This window comes from Ursus americanus, chromosome 6, assembly GCF_024610735.1.
Source record: "Ursus americanus isolate L20-20 chromosome 6, mUrsAme1.1.p, whole genome shotgun sequence".
Classification (NCBI taxonomy): domain Eukaryota; kingdom Metazoa; phylum Chordata; class Mammalia; order Carnivora; family Ursidae; genus Ursus; species Ursus americanus.
Genome location: NC_142132.1, coordinates 26,375,893 through 26,382,019, shown reverse-complemented (window position 1 = coordinate 26,382,019; position 6,127 = coordinate 26,375,893). Strand labels below are relative to the sequence as shown.

Genomic DNA, 6,127 nt, shown 5'->3' with positions numbered 1-6,127 from the left:
AACAAATGTACTACTACCACCGATTTCCTTGCTGAAACTGTGTCACAGCTAGATTGCCAGTCCCCTAAAGGAAGAGACCCAGTGTTACATTATAGATTTTCCACAATGCCTAACAGAGTCCTAAGAAACAGTAAACATTCAACATGCTTGTGGACTAATTTAGTAACACTCAGGCCCAACCAAAAAGGAAAGGAATTTCTCATCAAGGTCACACAATAAGATTAGAGTTAAGCCATCACAGTACACCCAGCATTCTTCTCAGCATTCTGATAGGCGTCTAAGGCCCTCAGAGCCAAGTGCTGCCTTTAAGGAGCTAACAAACAAAATGGGGACTCAAGATAAACCGTCTTGAAGGTCATACCCACAGATATAAGCACTTACAGGGTGGAGCCAGCAGTGCTTAGTGTTGTTTGGCATCAGCTGCAAAACTGACCAATGAATGAGTGGCCTCATGGAAAGAGTATCACACCTTTTAAAACAGGGAAAATTAACGAATCCAAGATTTCTTCTATGTTGTCCACCACCTCCTCCACTTTACATTACTGTGTCAGTTACTTCTGAGTGCAAAATTTTCCACCAGTGTAGTAAGGCCCCTGAGATGGCAGCCGCCAGGAGGGCCATTAGTTCTGACAAGTCCGTGACTCTGGCACTGACAGCTTAGGCTCATCAGGTCCTGTCACCTGAGGGGCAGACTGCTTAGGCTCAGCCCTGATGCTGAAAAAATAAGTCCTGCACAAAAGATGAGCAAAAGGTTAAAAAGGTGGGAAAGAATATTACTTTACTTCCCAAACACACAATCTATTGCTTCAATTTCTCAGAAATCAGGCTTGATCCATTCTAAAATGTCCTTTTGAGGTGTGTTCAGTTTAGCAATGAATTTCAACTGCACAAGTTCTGCTCCACTGTGCAGGGTACTCATTAGATAACTGTCCAAAACAATCAAAGCACATACACACGGTGTTCTTTGAATAGCCAGGTTCGAAGTCTTGGTGAGCTATTTTTAGCACTTTGTTGCATACTGTAACTAACAGATTTGCATCTCAGAAGATGAGGAGAAGAAACAACTAGGTTCAGGAGCTCCAAGGCTAACTAGTACCCAGAGAAGGCTATTTACTTCCTTCAGATTCGGTCTGCTTAAGTTTCTCTTAAACAGGGCAAAACCTGTCCATCCAGACATGGCCTAAAAGGGACAAAGTGATCAAGTACACAGTTAAAAGGACAAAATGTCAGCTATGCAAGAGCTTCATGTTTCAATTCTCCTTCTTGTTTTGAGAGATTTGAGGGTAAGCCTGTGTAAAGGATCAATGTAAGGCTGGGACCTGGACCCAAGAACAGAAAGGGAAAATGGGGAAAGGGAAGAGACATCTTTTAGTGGATTATCTTAAAAAGAATATTAAAATGCTCACTACATATATTGTTTCCAATATCCACTCAAGACTCTACCCTCTACTGACTGAAAGAGGAAGAAAGAGAAATGAAGTAAAATGGGACAATATATGTGAATAGTTAATACAAGGGAAGGTTCTCTGAAAAGTGAGTGAAATTAAAAAAATTTAGCTGAGTAACTCCAAGTATACTGTAATATTTTTAAGTAGTTTACGACTTCCACTTCAGTCATGATGGAGTAGGTAAGAACTGTGAAAGACACAACCCTCTGGATAATAGGGAGTGGATAACAGGGATACTAGGATAGACACTGGATAATAGGGAGTTCAGGACAGGTATGCCGAGAGAAAGAAAACATAAGGTGAGCATAAGGTCTTGCTGGGCTAAGGAGACACACTGGACTTTGGGGAGACAGAGGTGGCTAGAATTTGTAAGGCAGATTAACAGAGATTTGCATAGTATTCCCACTGAATCTGTTGCTGATAATAAGGATTGCACGTGTAGGGTAAAAACTCAACGAGATCTCCCCCAAAAAGAGAATCTTGTAAGCTCATACAGGACTGAGAGGTGTTTGATTTTGACCAACCAGAATGAGAAGTGCCTGTGGAATACCTACGACATTCCGGAGACCCCAGAACGGTCACACCTTAGTAGTGGAACCAAACTAGCCCTAGAGTGAAGGCTACTCTAAACCTACCCAAACAAAGATTAAAAACAAGTTTCACGGATGAATTTGGTCAAAAGGCACATACTTCCAGTTATAAAATAAATAAGTACTGATGATGTACAATATATTGGCTATAATTGACACGGCTGTATGGTACGTCTGAATGTTAAGAATGAGTCCTAAGAGCTCTCATCACAAGGAAAAAAATGTTTTTGCCCTTTCTTTGGTATCTGTATGAGATGGATGTTGATTAAACTTATTGTGGTCATCATTTCATAATATATGTAAGTCATGTCATTGTGCTGTGCACCTTAAACTTGTAAGTGGTGTATGTCAATCATATCCCAATAAAACTGGAAAAAAAAATCACAACAACAACAAAAAAGGAAGTTTCAAATGGACCACACTATTCCAGAAAGAATTTACCTGCCTTCCTGAACAAAGTCCAACACTATTTAATAAAGACAACAAAATCTAGCACTCAACTACATAACATTCACAATGCCTAGTTTCCAATAAAAAATTACCAGACATGTAAAAAACAGGAAAATGTGACTCATAACCAAAAGAAACAATAGTCAAAAGAAACAGACCCAGGAATGATATACTGGAATTAAAAGCAAGAACATTTAGAGAGCTATTATAGGGGAGCCTGGGTGGCTCAGACTCTTGATTTCAGTGCAGGTCATGATCAGGTCCTGATATTAAGTCCCATGTCAGGCTCAGTGCTCAGCACAGAGCCTGCTTGTTCCTCTCCTTCCCCTCTGCCCCTCCTCCTGCTCCCTTGTGCACTTGTACACTCTCTCTCTCTAAAAGAAATAAAATCTTAAAAAAAAAAAAACTCTCCCTCTCCCTCTGCCCCCCCAAAATAAAATAAAAAGAGCTATTATAAATTTGTTCAAGTATTTAAAAACATCAATGAACATAATAAAGAACAAAATGGAAGATATAAAGCTCAACATAATAAAATTGCTGAGAATTAGTGTTAGAGAATATAAAAAGCAGCCACAGGGGGAAGAATATATTGTATAGAGAGGAAAAAAGAGAAGAATTCACAATTCTTGTCAGAAACTACAGAAACTAGAAAACAACAAAATACTATCTATGCCCCCCACCTCCTGCCATTTACTATTAACCTAGAATTCTATATCCAGGAAACACATCCTTCAGGAATGAGGGTGAAATACAGATCTTTTCAAACAGTCTGAGAGAATATGTTGCCAAAAGTGCAGCACTACAAGAGATGTTAAAAGAAGTCCTTCTGGCAGAAGGAAAATTACATTATCTGGATCTATAAATAGGAATGAAGAACACTGGAAATGGTAAATACATGGATAAATATACTTTTACATAAATTATAAAAATGAGTTAAAAGACAATTGACTCTTTAAAGCAAAAAATAATAGCAATGTGGGAATTCCCATGTCTGTGTGCATTCTCCCATGTACCTATGTACACTATTAAATTTGGTTTTCTCCTGTTTAAGAAATAATAGTAATAATAGCAATGTATTTAAAAAACCTGGAAGAAAATTTATAAAACTTAGAAGAAAAATGTATGACAATACCAGTACAAAGGACAGGAGGGAGCAATACAAATAAATGATTGCAAGGTTATTACATGTTACATGAAGTCATATAACATTATTTTGAAGGTACGCTGCGATAAGTTAAAGAGCAACCACTAAAAATAAAACAAAGAGGTACAGCTAAAAAGTCAACAGTGGATATAAAATATAAAAGACAGCCAGTCAATACAAAAGAAGGCAGAAAAGAAAAAAATGAATAAAGAACAGGTGGGAGAAAAGGGGGAAAAAAAGACAAGATGGCAGATTTTAACTCAGCCATATTGATAAATAAATTAAATGTAACTCTTGAATCAAAAGACAGAGACTGTCAGATTGGACATAAAATTAAGATCCAACTATGGATTGTCTAAAGGAAATTCACCTAAAATATAAAGACACAGGTTGAAAGTAAAAAGATGGAGAAAGATATGCTTCTGGAGACACCAATTAAAGAAAGTAGAATTGCTATAATAATATCTGACAAAGGAGACTTCAAAACAAGGAATATTACCAGGAGTAAAAAGTGAAATTTCTGTAATGATAGAAGGGTCAGTTCATTACAAAGACAATTTTAATGTATATGTGTACCTAATAAGAGAGCTTCAAAATTCTGGATGAAGCAAAACTGACAGAAATGAAGGAAGAAATTAAAAAGTCTACTATTAACAGTTGTAAGTTTCAATACTCCTCATAACTGATAAAACAATTAGACAGAAAGTCAGTGAAGACAGAAGTTTTTTTTTTTCCTTTTTGAAAACAGAAGATTTAAATATTACTAACCAAATAGACGTAAAGGCATTTATAGAAAATAGAAAACTCTATTCAACAGGAGAGTACATATTCTTTTTTTTTTTTTAATTTTATTTATTTATTTGATGGAGAGAGAGAAAGAGTACAAGCAGGGGGAGCAGCAGCGGGAGAGGGAGAAGCAGGCTCCCACAGGGCTCAATCTCATGACCCTGGGATCATGACCTGAGCCAAAGGCAGACGCTTAACTGACTGAGCCACCCAGGTGCCCCTTAAAGAGAGAACATGTTCTTTTAAAATGCACACAGAACATTCAACAAGACAGAACACATGCTAGACCATAAAACAAATCTCAATAAATTTAAAAGGAATGAAATCAATCACACGGAGTATATTTTCTATCTACCAGGGAAAAAATAAGAAATAACAGAAATTTATCTGAAAAATCCCCCAGAATGGAAATGAAACAGCACAGTTCTTTATATCACTAAAGAAATGAGAAAATACTGTGAAGTGAATGAAAATGAAAACACAGCATACCAAAATCTATGGGATGTTGCTAACACAGGGGAAATTTATATCACTAAATTTTTATATTAGAAAATAAGAATTAAAATCAATGATCTAAGTTTCTACCTTAAGAAATTAGAAAAAGAAGAGGTGCCTGGGTGGCTCAGTTGTTTAAGCATCTGCCTTCTGCTCAGGTCATGATCTCAGGGTCCTTGGATGGAGCCCCATGTCAGGCTCCCTGCTCAGTGGGGAGTCTGCTTCTCCTTCTCCCTCTGTGCTCACATATGCTCTCTCTCTCTCAAGTAAATAAAATCTTTCTAAAAAATTAGAAAAAGAAGAGCAAACAAGGAAATAACAAAGATAGTCATATAAATCAATAAAATAGATAAAACAAAATAACAGAAAATGAATAAAACTAAAACTAATTCTTTGGAAAGATTAATAAAATTGATAAAACCTGTAGCCAGACTGAACAGGAACAAGAGAGGAAACACACACATTACTCATCATAAATGATAAATCCTATAGGCATTTAAAGATTTTATTTATTTGTTTGTTTGTCTGTTTAGAGAGCGGGGGCGGGGGTTTGAGGGAGGGGGAGAGAGAATCTCAAGCAGACTCCCTGCTGAGCGAAGAGCAGGTCCCAGGGCTCAGTCTCACAACCCTGAGATCATGAACTGAGCCCAAATCAAGAGTTGGACACAAATGACTGAACCACCCAGGCACCCCAAATCCTATAGACATTTAAAGGAAAAAAGGATATAGGATATATATGAACTTATGCCAATAAATTTAACAACCCATATTAATAACTTCCTTGAAGACACAAATGACTAAAACCGGCTCAAGAACAAGTAGAAAACCTTACTATTCCTAAATTTATTAGAGCAATTGAATTAATAATTAAAATGCTTCCCACAGAAGTATACTGATATATGTAATTTACCTTAAAACATAAAAAATAAATGGATTGATGGAGATTCATCTTCTGGATCAGATACGTGATAAAATATAACAAAGTGTAAATGACAGAATCTAAGTGATGGTTACAATGCAATTCACTGTGTAACTTTTTCATCTTTACTGTATGTTTGAAATTTTCTTTCTTTCTTTCTTTTCTTTTTCTTTCTTTTTTAGAGAGTGAGAGTGTGAGTGGGGTGGGGGGCAGAGGGAGAGACAGAATCCCAAGCAGGCCCCATGCTCAGTGCAGAGCCCCACATGGGGCTCGATCCCACAACCCTGAGATCATG

The 6,127-nt window shown here is 37.0% G+C and overlaps 1 protein-coding gene across 4 annotated transcripts in view; it reads right to left on the bottom strand.

Moving 5' to 3' along the window:
• The window catches only part of ARMH3 (armadillo like helical domain containing 3), a 175,387-nt gene that overhangs the window by 13,225 nt on the left and 156,035 nt on the right, over positions 1–6,127 (bottom strand). The gene's annotated exons all lie outside the window — the stretch shown is intronic.